At 41.7% G+C, this 12435-nt stretch overlaps 1 protein-coding gene across 5 annotated transcripts in view; it reads left to right on the top strand.

The window, feature by feature from the left end:
• Positions 1-407: 407 nt before the first annotated feature.
• Positions 408-12435, top strand: part of cald1a (caldesmon 1a) — a 109742-nt gene continuing 97714 nt past the window's right edge. For all 5 annotated transcript variants that reach the window (XR_012600113.1, XM_074698305.1, XM_074698304.1 and 2 more), the window contains exon 1: positions 408-545. The gene's annotated coding sequence lies outside the window, so the exon portion shown is untranslated. The remainder of the gene's footprint in view (positions 546-12435) is intronic.

Below are 12435 nucleotides of genomic sequence, written 5' to 3'. Positions count from 1 at the left end.
AGATTCTCAAAGTTATTACATGCTATAACAGATGCTTTTCAGGGGCTGTATGGGTTAATTTTTGTACATGATCCAAACACTATCCAGCCCGCTGCTCATTTTAAGTTTCAAACTGATATTGAAGTTATTTTCCTGTGTATTAAAACTTTTAATGAAGTTAGAAACTCATCAACAGAGGGTGTCGTTATTGACGCCCTCCTTTTTGTTTGAAATGAACTTCATGTGATGACTTTCTGAAGGAAACCCAACGACAGCAGCTCACTGCCTGAGGCCACTTCCACCTTTTCGGACTTTTCCACATCTTTCCATCCTCACTTCGACATGTTTGCAGGAATGTTCGCAGTTTGCAGTCAAGTTCAGAGTTTTGGGCTCTGCCTGCAGCGGACTCTGAGCAGATACGGTTCAGTCTTAAAGGGAGGGGCTTGAGCGGGTATTGAGTTTGGTTTTATCATTGAGTGTCGTGGAGGACTGGCTGACTGCAGACTGGCTCCCTCTCCTCTCACACTCGACCCAAGAGCTCGACTTTGTCCCGTAAAGATCCGCAGGTAAGCGCCAAACTTCTGACTCCCTGCAGACTCAACTCTTCCTCCCTGACACCGCGCTTCATGAAGAAGCTTTCCTCATGCTTTAGATCTGTAACCCCGCTACATTTTCACGCTGCAGATGGTCCCATCACGGGCTTCAGCTGCTGCTGATACTTTTCAGGATATGTTGGCTTTGCGCCGCTCCTTCTTTTACGCGCAGGCAGATCTGTGAAGTAAACTTCTGACTGTGAGCTGAAAGCGTCGTGAGGAGGCTCTGTCATGTACTGTGTGCTCTTTAACGGGACTACACAAAGAAAAGCTTTAGTGCTCTCCTGTTATGCGCGCTCCCTCCTTCAGGGCGAGCAGGGGAGAGGAGGGGGAGTCCCAAAACTCCCGGTTAGCGAAGTTTCCCATCGCCTCAGCAGCCTGCATGGCACTGACTAATACCTGGAACAGCTCTCGTCTTCAGGGAAAGTGGGGCAGATATCTGAATCCTTTGCTTATTTTCTCTTAAAGAAAAACTGTATCTACCCCAAACCTGTTGAACTTTACCACAAGGGAGGTGTAGACTGTTGTCTAAAGGGGGAGGCTTTCTGCATACCACAGCTTCTCTAAAAGATCAAATGTGAGCATGGGATCCTGCTGAGGTACAGAAGGCAGTTGCCCTCTGGTGTATGAACTGTACATCCTGCATCCTGCAGACAAAGCCACAGGGCAGTTCAGCAGAAAGCAGGCCCTGCTCTCACACATGAAACCACCTCTCATCCTATCACAGTATCACATTCTTTGCAGCTCTACGAGCCCTGAAGCAAAAGGCTCCCTTCAATTTTCATTGTGCTGGAGTTGGCCAGGCAGTCTTTTGATCTGGGTATTATTACATGGTGGTATCTGTGAAGTGGAAGCATGGAAATGGGGCCTGTAGAGGGTGGAGGGCTTCACTGGGTACAGTTTCTTCTCTCTGTGTGCTTTCAGGACACGCTGAGGATAGTCATTGTCTGTGAACTGTATCTGATAAGTGTGATGTTTGCGTAGGATGTCCTCCACTCCTCTGAGAGTGTAAATCAAACCTGCTGACAGGTGATTGGATCGCCTTCAGGAAGTTAATGCAGAACACTTGTTGGTGCAGTCCATCCCAAGTAGTTGTCTGGTGCCTCCTCAGACTTGCTGGATAGGCTGAAGTGATCTTCATGGACTCCTTTTACTGTTTCATTACAGAGTATACATCCTTCCATTCATGTTTGCTCAGTTTGGTCACTTTCATTCATGTTTAGAATATTAATGATGTATATTAAACAAACTGCTGTCCACAACTTTAAGCAAACTAGGAATACATGCCTCTATACACGTGTGTCAGTGTCTGTGTCTGCCCCAACCCCTCCTCAGTCTGTATGTTGATGTTTTGGTTGTGTCTCATTCCTATCAGCCAGTATTAGTGTTTATCATGATATAGATCAAAAAACTATTTTGTCGAGCTTAAATGCTCTGTTATTCATAAGGGAGAAGTCAGAAAGTAATTTTGACTTCTTTTTTTTTTTTGTCAGAGGTTGAACATGACAGATGTACTGAAGAACATTATACTACTACTTTAGAGAAATAAAAGAGGAACAACTACTTTAAACTAAAAAATTTTACTAGGCAAAAGTTTTCAAGACTTCAAAGAGACTCAAACAAAACAGACCATTAATTTTGTTGGTCAACTTCAAATAAATAAAAGCTTAAATCAAAAAATGAATCTTAATACTTTTACGCTTTCTGGGTAAACATAAACAAAATTGACACATAAAGGCTCTTGTTGATGTCAAATAAATAAATTAGGTTATTATACAAAATAAATTGTTAAAACCTTTCATTGGTATGGATTCTGTCTTTGTCTCTTGTCGTATGGTATGACGTTGTAGAGAGCAAACTGAAGTCTGTTAAACACTCATTGGGAACTTCTAAGATCTCAAATAACAAGTGCTGAATTGTACACACTAAAATATTGCACATGCTGTTAGTGGGCATGTTGCAGGTGATCCACTGATACTACTGTCCTGGAAAGCGCAGGAGATGAACGCTCAACACACACGGGTAGAGACCAGCGCAACCGGCAAAAACACAAAGCCCCAATTTAGAAATCAAAGCTCAGAAATGGCGTTGTTGGAAAGACGATATTCACTATTTTTATTTCTGACAGTCCAACTGTGTTGATACAAACATGGAAGATTCTCTCTCTCATTTTTGATTGCACCTCTGCCTCCTTTTCGCCACATTGGCAACAGCTGTGACACTGTGCCGGTTTGCAACTGCCTTTCAAACGTGCTAAATATAGACTCAAAAACATTGACCGCCAAGAGTTTGGGGTTTTATAAATCCCTCTGTGAGTGCTAAATGATTAAGTTAGCAAATCTTTCTCCTAGATATGATTGGCTAATCATACGTCCGCCAAAAAATGAACAAATGAAATCTGTCAAAATTTAACAACCTTATATTTCTATTCAAGAAACACCATTTCGTGATATGTATCCTCATTGTTTTATCTCTCAGGCCTATCTGATAAAGTCACCAATCGTCTTCTTCTGTTCTGTAATGAAGTTATCAAACAGCTTCAGGGTGCTCTACTGCCACCGTCTGGAAGGAATTCTGTACTACAACCAGAGACGTGAAAAAACTTTGAAGAATTTTCTTTTCTTTAAGGAAATAAAACCTGTTATACACATTTTATTTTCTAATAAGGTAATGACTATTCAGTGATTCCAAAACTCATAACCCACAGCTATTAACCATTTCTGAAAGTTGAGACCATCACTTTGAGCTAGCTGAGCGGTTCCTTCAAACTGGCTTGCCTTGAACTCTGATCCAGCTTTAAACTCTTCATCACTTTCTTTTCATTTTCTTTCTCCAGTTTCTTTAATCTAGCTCATCTCAAACTGCATCCAAACCCACAGAGCTGAGCTGTTAGCTGCTAGCCTCAAAGCCAAACAGATGTTAGTTTGTGTTTGTCTGCATACATGTTCACAGTGCTAAGACGCTAAAAGGTAGAGAGTAGAGGCTGACAGTTTTTTGGGAGTCCCGTGGGATGAGAGTCAACTTTACCATTTATCACAGGATAAGGACAGTACAGGATAAAAAGTTAATGTGAGCAGACAGGAGCGGGAACCTGTCAGGAAGATATATATAATATGTGGCTTGTGCCATTTTGTAGTTTATTTCCAATAAGCCTACACTCTAACACAAGTGAAAAGAACTACACTTCCCAGAAGCCAACAGTTATCTAAAAAAGAATGGGGAGAAAATCAAATAAAATTCAGTGTATTGCCTAAAATTAAAAGAAGGGGAAAACATGGGAGCGGTAAAGAGAAGGAGTCATTTCACTGAGAATGGATGGGATTTTTCCTGTGGAATGTTTCATACTGTTTCTCACATTTTCTCTTTGATAATGACATTTTTTCCTTGCTTGTTTCCCTTCCAACTGATGTTTTTTGTGGAAATGGTTGTTGTTGTTTTTTGGAAAACCTGTAGAGAAAGACACAGCAGATGATTTGATATGTGTCTGTTTATTTATAGTATAAACTGTATTTAGTCAGACTAAGCTTTAGCCTCTTCACGTCGTACCCTGAAGCAGCAGCAGAAGTTTTTCCTTGGATACTCGCACCCCTTTAGGGAATCACCACGCTTATTTCACCAGTTTATATTTGCATTTTCATGCAGATCGTCTCTGGCGCGGTTATTTTTAGGCCCAAACCCACTGAATACTGCAGGCTTTACATTCTAATGCATGTAGTGCTTGTAGTGTGCTTGGAGGGGCTTTTGTAACTGGCACAGTTTGACATGGCTGCAGGAGAATCTGGAGGTAATTGCACAGAGTGATAACAGGGGTTTGGCAGTGTGGGGCAGGAGCCAGGGCCAGGGTTAGGGCTGGGCTGGCAGGATGTAGGGAACACTGCCATGCATTTCCGGAGTCTGGCTCAGGGCTGCACAGTGTGGTGAGGGCTTCTAGTTACTGTACCCTGACTCTCTGTCATTCCCGGCCCTCTCTACTGCTCATGATTAAAGCTGCATTCTGGATACGGTGATTATTCTGCTGCATCACAATCAGCATTTGCTAAAGCATGGAGCCATCCTGGATCTGCCTGCCTACAGTTATGTGTTAGAATGCATCCAGCAAATGTGGTTGCTTTGTCATAGTTTTGATCCAAGCTACTCATAATCAACCGCAGTATCAGTTTCCAAAGCAGGAATCCAGAGTTTCCTTGCAAGGCAATAGTTTCTTACCACCAGTGAGTGAAGGCAGCCAAGCGAGTGGCAAACTGAATTTGAATCGAATGGAAACCTGGCAGAGGCAGCCGTCTAACACAAATGATCCAGCCGTTCTGTTCTCTCTGAAAGAGATGTTTACCTATACTGTGTTCAGCAGCGGGGTTTTCCAAATGTGGTTCAGTTTCCAGTGATCACATGCTATCATGTCCATCCAAACGTACATTGTTTCTGCACAACAGGTGCCAGAGCTATTTTCTGGTTTTGTCTCGTAACAGAGCAGCGAAAGCTCGTCAAGCATGTTTCCTGTCCTCCAGTCTTTTTGTCCCTTTGCTTGATTTTATGCAGATTTGTTTGTTCTAAGAATTAGTTTCTTGAACAGAGATGCTGCCCTGCCATGACAGTGAAACCACAACAAAACAGAAAGAAGAAGAGCGCTGTGTTTCATAAGTGGCGTCCTTGTCATCGGCGCTCACAGCGCCTGGAGTGAAGTTAGTGTGGGCTCTAGGTTTGTGTCTTCTGGACGACAGCAGGAATGAGACGGGGTTCAGCTCATTTGAGGTGATTGTGATTGACGTGCAGCCAGCGCTCATGGGACTCCGGCTCTGGAAAGGAGCCCTGCAGTGTGCTCGCTCTGTTCCTCCTCGCCTTTGAATTTGATAGCATGTAATTTCAATGCGCTGCTTCCAGAACCGCACACTAAGTTGTATAATATGGTGAGCTTGGATGGATGGGCAGATCTCGTGTTGGAAAAGAACTGTTAACTCTTTCACCGGGTAAAGATGGTTGACAAGTTAAAGACTCGTAAACTGCTCTTCCTGCTGAATCGCTTTGAAAGTTACACAACAGTCTGAAGCTCAGAGATCATGGTTTTACTCTGAGGGGAAGAAAACATACTAACAGACTAACTTATCCTCTGAGGGAAACATTTAAAGGGTGTATACTTCTTTCTCATATCAAAAGTGTATGTTCAGACTGAGCGTGTGCAGATGTTTAAACCTCTACATGTTCATATGTTGTAGAAATCCTTCAATCTGTCTGTGAACTGATCAAAACTAATCTTCAGCAGACTTGCTGTAATAATGAGATCAGTACAAATTGAGGATCCTTACTGGTCTAGATAGCAAGGTCTGCTCATATTCTTCCCCTGACAGGCCTCCAGAGGGCTGGCCAATCAGCATGAAGGGGGTTTGTGGAATGGGGAGCCTTAAAGAGACAGCTGCTAAAATGAAGAAAGAGGTTGAAATCAGGGTTTTTCTTTTTGATTTTCCTTTTTTTTGAACACTTTATTTGTATAATATTTTCATCTTTACGACAATATAAGGCAGATCCACACACACAAACACAGACATCAGCAGTTAAAGTGAAATAGAATAATACCTATACACACATACATACACACATGTCAACACAAAAAACTACCATATATGAAACAAACAAAACAAAATAAAAAAGATAATATATAAAGATAAACAAGTCAAATATATATTTTTTAAGTTATAATAAAAGACAAAATAATAAAGAAAGAAAGACTTTTTTTTTTTTACAGTTTTTACAGAGTCTGTTTAGGGGGCATCAGATTTTCTCCAGTTATTGTTTTCTCAGCCATTGCTGTGTGGTGGAGGGCACACCTTACCATTAAAACAGAATTGACCATCTGGCTAATAAAAAGGAAAAGGCTGTGAATTTTGGTATATTAGCAGGCATATCTGAAGAAGCTTGAGCTTGAAATAAACCAAAAATTCTACCCATAGGTGAGGGTGAAATAATGCAGCCTTAAGACTCAGGGAGCATGTTAAAGAAGGATGACCACTAAGGAACAAGTTTTAAACAGAGCCACTCATTGTCCCACTCATCATCCAACGGAGAGACCCCAATTCATAAGACTAAGAGGGGTTATATCTATCTACTATATGACTGTAAATCTTCCTGTGTTCACTTTGTTAAATTTCAACTGAGGCTTTTTGGAAAGCTTCAACATTTTTTTGTAATATATCTTTGATTTGTAAAAACAAAACAAAAAAAGTGCAATTGCAGCGATTCAAAGTTAGAAAAAGTGTCATCAATATGAAGGTCTGAAATGATGTGTATACCCTTAACGAACCATATATGAAAGTCTTTATCAAGGGGTTTAATAAAACACCAGGGAGAGATTTTTTTTTTTTAGCTAAAAATCATGTCAAGATACTATGGAGGCACCAGAGCCAGATAATAAATGCTAAATAAAAAAAGCAGTATACCTCCTCTTTCAGATTGATGTCTTACTGATCCATAAGTTGGTGAGTAAAGTAACGCAAAAATTAACCCAAAATGTCAGAATTTTTGGACACTTACTGAAGATTTGGGAGTGTGCAGCATCACACACACAGTCTCCACCCTTGTTGATGTGACTGAGATTGTCAGCTTTTAATGTGTGGTGTCATAAAAAAAAAATGAAAGTAGGTGACTTTTCTAAAAATTGGACTCCACACATTGAGTAGGAATTGAGAAATGATGAATCAAGACCCAAACTGGTTTTGGTACCAGTATGAAAACATGTCTAAATCTGCTGGGTCACCATCATTCAGTGTTGTTCCTCAAAAGTCTGCCTCAAGTGGACACTCAAGACACTACATCCTGTTTTATGCATCAACATTGTTTTGTTGCACCATATTAGAAAAGCAAACAGTTATGTGATTTAGAATCAAGTGACCAACTCAGGATTTAAACTTTTGGAGGACTTTGTCTCTGAGACATTTTCAGAAGGGTTAAACAGCACAGATGTTAACGACACTGTCCAACAGGAAGGCTTTAGAGACGTGTTTACTAACGGATGAAGCTGTTTTGATCAAGTTTCATGATACTGATTATCATTTCTCTTCTCTCACATCCACTCGGAGGCTGAAAGAGAGTCTTACCTCTGATATCTTACATATCTTTACTCCTCTAAACTGAATTTCCAGGGTTAACTGAATAAGACTTGTTTCTCCTTGTTATGCAGCTAAGCTGACATGGAAACGTTCAGTAGGGGAATATCCACGGTGCTCTCGGTATGTTCTGGCACACGTTGACTCTGGTGGAGGGAGAAAACTTACTCTTAATTTTTCCACCTCTTCATGTAAGTCAAATGAAGTCTTAAAGTCGAAGCGCGTTCAGTTTTCTCCATCCACAGATTCACTGCATCACCCATGACTGGAGAGTTTGAGGATGATCCCTGTTCTCAGGATTTGTATCGTTACTTCCTTTCTTCCTAACGTTGATTCTCCTGACTGCGGCAGTCATGTGGGCATGAAAGACCTGTGTTTGAATTCCTCGGGGCTTTAGTCACACTCTGATGAAGGCGGTTTGTTAGATCAGCCTCTCACTCCTGTCTCTCTCTGACTTTAAAGTGCTATCACTCAAGGCCAGATTGCCTAATAAGCAGCATGGCATGTCGGAGTCGGTAATTGGCATATTGGCCCTCCGTCTGCTCGCTTCCAGATGCATGGAAGTTTCATCGCTATAAAAAGGACTTTTGTATTCTTTCCTTTTATTAAATCTTTCGCTTTTTCAGTGGGTGATGATTGAATTCAGCAGGCAGCCTTGCTTTACATCTTAAAAAGCAGAAAACCTCCTCTCACACTCACGTGATCCACATTTCATGGCTTTTTTTGAGGATGATTGATTGTGTGAGAGTGAGGTCAGTGCTCCTAAGCAGCGCTTCTGATGTCATCCCTCAAAGATGCATGTTCTCCCCTCTGTCCCCCTCTAAGCGGGTTATTCGGAGGAGTGTTCAACATTGTTAAGAGGGACATTTAGCCTTTGGGCTTCTTCTTCATCTGATAAAACAAGCACAGGAAATGTCTCTGTTAGCTGATTGGCCTTGTGTTTTCCTTTCACGTCCTCCCACTGGGACCTCAGACGTGCACAGTGTGTCCCTGTGGCAGAGAAAAGCACCTCGCTCGTCTCTCCTCTAACAGCTACATTAACTTTCTCTTCCCCTCTCCCTTTTCCATTAACACCAATCGACGCCTCCTCGGACCTTTTCTCCCAAAAAGAAATGATTGCTGTAATGTTCACCCTCCTTCTCTTTCCCATTCTTTCCCCTGGCCCTCCTCCTCCTGTTTTCTCCTCTCAGCCTCTTCTCTCCCTCCTGAAGCGTCCCCGAGCTAAACAAACACGGCTAATCAAGAAGCTGTCAGATCACCTTTAAAAGTCCTGTATTCTGGGGTAGTGGGGAATTAAGGGAACGCAGAGGTAATAGGGTGATGTAAATCCCAGCGGTGTGTGTGAAAAATACCTCTGAGTGTAAACACATGACCAGTGAGGTCATGTGTTTACACAGGGAGGGAGGTTAACCGCTGGAAGAATTGCATAGGGGAAACAGACAGGGCAGCGTGTGGGTCAGGTATAAGCCCTCTGGATTCATGCTCGAGGTGCTGTGTGTGCTGAAGTGTGTATGGCCAATGTGAAGGACAGCTCAGAGAGTCCAGGGTTGGACACCCGCCATCGTGGGAGTGAGAATTGGCGAGCAAGAGCCGGGGCTCGTATGTGGTAATGATGGAAGTGAGGACTTACCTCATACGCATAAAACAATCAGTGTGTCCTTACATGGCTATTCATGAGTCAGACTGCACTGGAAGTCTCTTTCATCCTCTGGAAGAGCAACAAAGAGGAGAATTATGTTATTCCGAACAATCAAAGGAGGGATTGAACATTTATTTCAGATCTGTTCGAAAAACCAAAGAAGAAGGGAAATCATTCGGCAGGGACTGAAAATCATTTTAACCGCGCAATCATCCAAAATTTGAAGAAATTGTCTCTGTAAAACCAGATCCACCAGTTGGACGTCTTGTTTCTGCTGTTTCATGGCGGCAGGAGGAAGCTTTTAAAACAAAACCAGCACAATTATCAGCTTTTTATGCAAGCTAAACGTTATCTTTACATGCACTGTGCACAGAGACAAAATATTAAGCAGCTAATAGTCGTTAGCTGCTTGCTACTTCCGGCATGCTCACCAATGAATGGGCGGGTCTGAGATACAGAACAAGGACCAGACTCCTTTAGTTTCCATAGAGGTCTCGTGTGTTTGATAAAAGGCTACTGATGGGCTCCAAACTGGCCTCATAATGTATTAAAGCAGCTCTCTGGAGACTCGTGTTCTCCGTCTAAATACTCAGCCAGTTTCTCCCTGTTCCTGATATTTTCCTCTGGGTCGCCCATGTGGGCCCCCAACAGAAAAACCCAATCTGAGCTGATGTGAAGTGTTTCTTCTGTGCCTTTTGCTGCAGAGCAGGTTATGTTCTGAGGTTTTAGATTGTTTTTTATTATTGCGTTAAAGGATGGCAGCAACAAGAACAGTGAAAATAAACCAAGAAGAAACTAACACAATAACAGAAACAACTGAAAGACTTTAAAATGACAAAAGATTCAGGTAAGGGAAACATATTTGTTGTATTTAACAAGACAAACTATTTTACCCAGTTTGAAAAGCCTGTAAAAACATACAGCCTCATTCTGATGCAATTGGCCGATAGTTTGAGTGTTTAATCATTTATTTTTCAGATAATACAATGTGATATGATAGAAATGACACATAAAAGTAACTTCCATTGACTAGAGGTTGGCTTTTTGAATGAATGTCTATGTGGTTTCTGCTGCTTTCAGCTGGCCTCAAGTGGACAGTCAAAGAACTGCAGTTTTAAGCTTTCCAACACAGTCTTCATTTCTTAAAGCCAGAGGTTGTTGGTTGATTCATGCAAAGTTAGTGGTGGTATGCATTACGTCATCACCATTAGGGGGCAGTAACAGGCACTTTTTTTGAGTATCTGTTGTGTACGTGAGTATTACTGGAAGAGGAAGCCTATTGTATTTGCTTCATTATGTTTCAAAGAAGATTTTGATTCTTCAAAGTTTTTTTTCAACTTAAACAATACAGATACCTTCACTTTGATATGATTCCTTTTTAACTTTTTTTAATACCAATTTTCTCACATCAATTCCAACAAAAGGAAAAATTACATAACACATTGCAGTAAAATTCTAGAGTTTTATTTTTCCACTTTGAGCAGTTTTCTCATTTAAATAATAAATAAATAATTGCCAGTTCAAAAAAATAATGCAAACAAGTGACAGGTCAGTTTATAATGAGTACACCCTAAATTTATGTGTAATTATGGATGAACTTTTTTCAGTCAATTCTAGTTTTTTTAAATTATAATTTCTTTGTTCTGGCTGCAGCTTTGAGGGACTACTGTGAGTGAGGGGGACTTGTCTGTCTGTAAGTACTTTGGATAGGGGAGGGGCTCAGCACCCATTAAGAAGCAGTGGGTGCTGGAGATCAATACAGGCTTTCACGTCAGTCACTGAACTCCAGAAAAGTCGTTAGAGGGGTCTGAAAACTCAAGTTAGCAACACATGCTGCAACCGTGTGCATCTAACAACCAATCACCGGTGGCATTATCAGATCCTGATCACATGATTAACCCTTTGGGTACTGAAACTTGGCACAGAAAGATGAGACATATTTTGATACTTGGTACAATGGAAGCATTTTAGTTGGTGCCATAAAAGAACTAGGGGTCGGTACCCAGTACTACTTTAGACTTTGGGCAAGAAGGTTCCAGGTTTGATTCCATGAGTGTTTATGTGTAGGTTGTCTCTGGGAGTTTACAGCACTTGACCACGTCCTGAGGTAGAAAACAGAGGGTTTCTCTAGGTATTGACAGATTTTGAACCCTGGCTTTGCAGACCTTACCTGACGTTGGTCCAGTTAGCATGCTGAGGGTCTGGATGGAGGCTTGATTACTGCATGCATGTTTGACAAAAAGGTCTGTTCTTTGTTGCAGTTTTTTGCAGAATAGAAGATAAATATACAATGTTGCTCATTGCAATCTTAGTCTTCCTTCCTTTGGGTTTGCAGAAACTGTACATTTAATGGTATTAGCTCATTATAATACTGTGTTACTTAAATTTGAATATGCACCTAAAAAAGTGTGTTTGATTAATGTTCAATCGTCTGGATTATCAAGAGTTCAGCTAGTTTAATCCATCAAAAGTTTCACTGACTCCTGGTGCTCCTCCACTCTTTCTCGGCTCAGTTTCTGGAGTCAGACCCTCCACGTGCGCCTCATAGCAGAGCACGTTGTTTGAAATGGTCCACATCCATCTTTCTCACCCGAATAAGCCAGCGAGGCAGCAGCACAGTCTGAGGTCTGTGTCGGGCCTGCAGTCGGGAGCAGCAGTAATTGTTTAAGAGTGCATTTATAGAGTGTACTCTTTGTGCCTCCTAATCAGAAGCATACTCCCGCATTTACATACGAGCCTCGGAGGATTGCTCAGGAATGCATTACGGGCGGGAGGACGGGAGAGATTGAAAGTGCGCTCTGGCTGTTGCCATTTCTTTCCACTTCACATGTCACTGCGCTGTTAGCGAGGAAGAGGGGGGTCAGATAAGTGGGGGGTGAAAGTGATTAAGGCTGAAGATGAAGAGAGGAACAGGCTGTCCTCCTTCAACACCACCAACAAACGAACAAACGGAGTGTGAGCGCCGCTGAATGATTCCTCTAAAAGTAGAAATTCACTCATCTCCCTGTGTTCTGAGGAGCTTTATGGATTAGATCTTGTTCTTTGGACTCTTTTCTGTATACATTAGGTAATTTGTCAATTTTTCTTTGTGTTCTCTAACTCGGGTCTGGCAAAGGGACAAAGAACGAAA

This window comes from Halichoeres trimaculatus, unplaced genomic scaffold (assembly GCF_033239565.1).
Source record: "Halichoeres trimaculatus isolate MK-OKI-2021-1 unplaced genomic scaffold, fHalTri1.1 fHalTri1_scaffold_21, whole genome shotgun sequence".
Lineage (NCBI taxonomy): Eukaryota > Metazoa > Chordata > Actinopteri > Labriformes > Labridae > Halichoeres > Halichoeres trimaculatus.
The sequence above is the reverse complement of the archived record's forward strand: the minus strand, read 5'-3'. Positions and strand labels throughout refer to the sequence as shown.